Here is a 5023-nt window from a genome sequence, read left to right on the forward strand (position 1 = left end):
AAGAAGAAGAAGAAGAAAAGAAAAGAAAAAGAAAGAAATGAACAAAATATTTTAGGAAATTTTAGAGGAATTAGAGAAAACCTAGATTTTGAAAGGTTTGGTTACTGTCTTTAGAGTTGCTGACTATGGAAATGAAAAACAAGTTTTCTTATTATTTAAAAATATGATTTCATAAGGAATATTTTTTTCCACTTTGATTGTCTATTGCTTCTTTCCCACTGCATAGAGAGAGGAAGAAATGTGATATATAACTAATGCTTCATATCCTGAAGTGGCTAGGATTTGGAGCATTGCCCTGGGCTCTTTCTGGAAACCTGTGTTTCGTATGACCCATGGGCTCCCCTGCACATAGAACCGGCCTTGTGCGGGGGACAAGTCAGGGAAGAAATGATAGCTGGCCCCGCGTGTTCTGGGGGACAGAGAAACTTGGAGGCTTCAAAGTGGACCTGAAATGAACCTTCAGTTTGACTGATTCTGAGTTCAGGAAAGACAAGGGCAGGGGGATTCAAAGTCAGAAAAGTGCGTTCTGTTATACAGATTTATTGTTGCACCTCTGCGTTAACCGAGTGCCGCGGCCTTGAACAGCCCATCACCCGAGCGGACCTAGTGTGAATTCAGGCAAGCAGAACGCCCTTCTCTCTGTGTGAGATAGAAAAACACAGGAAGATTTTCTGATCATGGAAGAAAAGCCTATAAGAAACAATTTTTGTTGTGTTCACTGTATGTTGTCGTGTCCGCTGTGCTGGTCTGGAAGTTGAATGAAGCCATTTGCCCAGAGTCACCCACAAGTGACCTAAGTACAACTCAGAATACCATAGGAGCCTGCTCTACGAAAAGAGAGGCAGACGTAGAATTCTGCTGACTTCACAACGCTGCTTAAAGATGAATTTCTACTTTAACGGATCCAGGGCTCTCCATCTTGGAGGCGCCTCCGTGTGTCTTTACTTCCACAAGGTGGCAGCCTGTCGCCGCGGATAGAATTGCCACCTACAAGGCTCAGACAACCGGGCGAAGGGTAGAAAAGAGGGAAACGACGAGCGCAAATTTGAAAAGAGGAAGCCCTCAAAATTGTGATGGTGTTCTAATGAAATGAAAGCCCTAAACCCAGTCATTACTTTCAAATGCAGTCGCTTCAGACCCGTGGCTTAGACGTCATGTTCTCTAGAGCTAACCTTATTTTCACCACTTGATGGCAGTAAAGACCGCTTAGATCCAGCCACCACGTTTCTCCTTGGCAAGTGGGGGATCCTGCCGCAGGCCGCGCGGGCTGTGCCCTACCCACGCACCCACTCCCTTCGGTTCAAGGTGATGTGGACTTTTCTGAGTAGGATGAGGACCTCCCCTCTCTGTCACTGCCATTTTCCCTAGAAGTCAGGCAGGAATTCACAGATACACTTTCCCCACGGTTGGTCTAATAAATACAGAAGTTTTCTGTCCCTGGCCCCCACCTCTGCACACCTAACTCAGTCTTCTTGAGTTCTTCCCTCAAATATCTTCTGAATATCCAGTTCAGCCCTGGCCATCCGTATCTGGTTCACCCATGCGGCCCATGCTCCTTCCTGTCAGCCCCCACAAGACTTAAGTCCCAGGCACTTTGTGAAAAGCAGCTCCTAGCTGATCCTATCCAGTTCTATCGGTAGCCCTCAGTACACTTGTGTGAAGCCGGAGTACAGCTTTCCACAAAAAGCCAAGCACAGTATCTTCACTGAGTGAGTTTATCACATGAATGGCCAAATATGAGATTGTGGTTTTCTTGATTTCACTGATGCACATGGTAAATTCCTAAAAGGGGCACTTCCAGTCCTACTTCTTAGAAGCAGGCCCACTCTGCCCCTGGTGACCCATGAGAAGAGTGACAGTTAGGGTGAGTCAGTGTCACACAGGAGGTGGGGACCGATGACACAGTTCTTGCTGTGCTTCTACAGTAGTGGTGCGTAATTCATTGGACCACCCTCACCACCCAAGCTTGTGAGCCCCAGGGTCAGCTGGAGCTTTGGATGCAGTGTCAAGTCCCCTGGGATTTTTTTTTCCTTGAGCAGAAATGCCTTGTACAGCAAGATATTATTGCTGTGGCTCACTTAACAGTCATTCTTGGCTAAACATCACTGATCAGAAATAATGGAAATGATGTAGATCACTTAGGAAATAAAGGAAAGAAAAAGTTAGAGATGGAGGCTTCAGAAATGTGAATGGGGAAAGCTGGAGATGGTCGGTTTAAGGTTTAAAGTTTGTTAAAGGGGGCTGGTGGGATGGCTCAGTTGTCTAAAGCACCTACTTAGAACAAGCTTAGCAAAGCACAGCACAGGGACCGCGGTTCAATCCCCCAGCCCCACATGCCAGCCAGCCCTGCCCCCTGGTGGGCTGAGCTGGCCACACACACACACACACACACACACAAATAAATAAAATTTAAAAAAAAAATAAAAAAAAATAAAGGTTGCTAAAGGAAGGAATAAATGAGGTAACAATGGATAACTGAACAGTTTTCCTCAGAAAAGAAGCTGTCTTTGTGAGAACATTTCCATCTCTGCCCCTGCTTCCCTGTGACGCTTGGTCAGGTTGCTTTATCCATGTCTCCTGTCTACCGTGCAACTGTGAAGGTGCTGTCTGCGCCCGCCCGGTGAGCAGTGTTCTTGGCACACGCATCGTGTGTGCGTGGGGTTTGCAGACGGTTATCATAGCATGAGTCACTGAGAGTGCTGCTTTCATGGGGCCACATAAACGAGTCCCTCCCACTCCCGCAGTTAAGTCTGTCCTGCTTCTCTCTCTGATCTCCTTCTACTTTTTTCCTCCTCTTTAGGCCCCTGAGCACCCCACTGACAACTTAGTGTCTAAAAGACTAGAGTTAGCCAAGAGAAAAAAACTAGACAGCTGACACTTTTCCTACCTCTCCAAAGTCAGAGCCAAAAACAAACTTTGGTTTTGGGAATCTCATTCATATAAAAATCTCCAAACTTCTTTAAACTATGAGTATTTGACCGTTTGCTAGCTGTGCCCTTAACAGAAATTTAGAAAGTGTGCTTCTAAGACATATGATGATGCATTTTGGAAAAGGAGGTGTGGTAAGAGCTGGGGGGGGGAGGTTGGGGATGAGGGTCCCCAGAAGAGGTCTCAGCCTTGGGCTATTAGAGTCTGTCCTCAGACAGCTCTGGCAAGAAGCCATGGGGTGTGGGCACAGGAGGAGAAAAGAGGGTGGGAGCAGGCATAGGAAGATGGCAGTTGAATTAGTTTACGGCCATTGGCCTCAATCTTCTTGATGAATCACCAGAGAATAATAATGAAGTTAGGAGTCTTGAAGAAATGAAGTCTGTGCACATCCATGAGGAGAGAGAAGCATTTACAACTCAAAGAAACTGGAAATCCTCAGTGCTTCAAGCTGACACTGCAGTGTTGTTCCTCAAACTTGCCAATATCAACACCTGTCCATTCCATTAGATGTTCTTCATCCTGCCCTCTCTTCTCCATTAGAAAAGCTAATGTCTTGCTGCAGGTGCCATTTCCTCCAGTCTCCTTATCCCCAGTGATCCTAATCCTGCTCCTTTCTTGTAACTGTCACAGTGACAATTCTCACTACCAAAATTTATCACATGGCCCTGTGTTTAAAAACCCTCCAGTGGCCCCTTTCTCTATGAGATAAAAACCAAGGTTTTTTAATTGGATTTTGATAAAATAAAAAATGACAATAAATTTTCCCCATCCTGTAACTATGCAATTTCGCAAAGTGATTTTGCTCTTCCTCCTGTCAAGAGATGTCTCATCACCACTTGACTTGGGCTTGAACATGTGACATGCTTTGGCTAAGAGGACAGCAAACTTGAAAGGATAGTTGTCACGTAGATTGCTGCCGAGGTCCCCATGACTCCGTCAAAGTCAGCTGACCAGAGGCTATGAACAAGCATCATCTAGACCAGTGGACCATCTGCCCCACTGAGCTTGCCCCAAGCCCTGCCCACAGATTAATGAGCGAAAGCACTAAGTTTAGTACTAGCTGAGGACTGAGCTGAGGTCATGGAAGCATCTGGGGTACAGAATCTAGGGAGGCCTCTCTTGAGCTTCCTTGCTCCTGAGCCTTGTGTTCCTGTCATCTCACTGTCCTCCTTCATGTCACACTATTCAGACTCCAGCCTGGCTCTGTATAGTGGTGCCACTCTCATAGAAAACTATTACAAGGATTTTTGATCTGGCTCTTGAAAAAGTTTATTTTGGTCCTTCACAGTACACACACCATGGCCACCACTCCCTTAATCTTCCTGTTTTGTCTTGCAACACATTCCCCTCCACTCCTCAGGATGGCTGCTGGGCCCAAGGCCAGCCACCTGACCAGGTTTGCCAGCAAGTTAAGAAACACACTGGTAAAATGTGCTGCGCATGAAGGTCAATGATGTTTATGTAGGTCAACCCGGTTTCTTAATCTTGGACTTTGAATAGGAAAGATAAAGAAAATTTACCAGAGAACAGAAATAAAAATCCACTATGTCTTGCCTCTGAAGATCCACCTGCAGCACCTGGATCATGAATCACCTTCCAGAACCAGCTTCCCCTGATCATCTAAAAGCCATCAATTATTTTCCCCAAGATTTCCATGAGTTTCTTCCCTCGCTTGAGCTTGTTTGCCATTGGAATTTTGTCTTGGAAATGACAAAAGTTTACCACCTTAACTCTACCATTTTTCCTCCTCCTTTTCTATTCACATTTTGTGTTCTGCCCTGTGAAGTTTACATCATGTTCTGCACCTTTACTCAGCTAGCTCTTTGGCTAGAAGACCCTCTCTCTCACTCCCCTGGTAAATGACCCTGTTGTCCCCCCACCAGATGCCTGCTAATAACCAGGTGTGATCCTACAACCACATCCTGTGCCATCCTCCAAGGTCTGCGTGCTCACACTCTGTGCCTGTGGCCCTCAGAAGATTGCCTCATGTGTAGCTGACATGGCTACACATTTTACATAGCCAGCCCACATCCCTCGGGGCGGACATAAGCAGCAACAGACTGACTAGGGCAGAAGTGCAGAAGTCCAGTCAGTC

The sequence above is a fragment of the Octodon degus genome, unplaced genomic scaffold (assembly GCF_000260255.1).
Source record: "Octodon degus isolate 3935 unplaced genomic scaffold, OctDeg1.0 scaffold00168, whole genome shotgun sequence".
NCBI lineage: Eukaryota > Metazoa > Chordata > Mammalia > Rodentia > Octodontidae > Octodon > Octodon degus.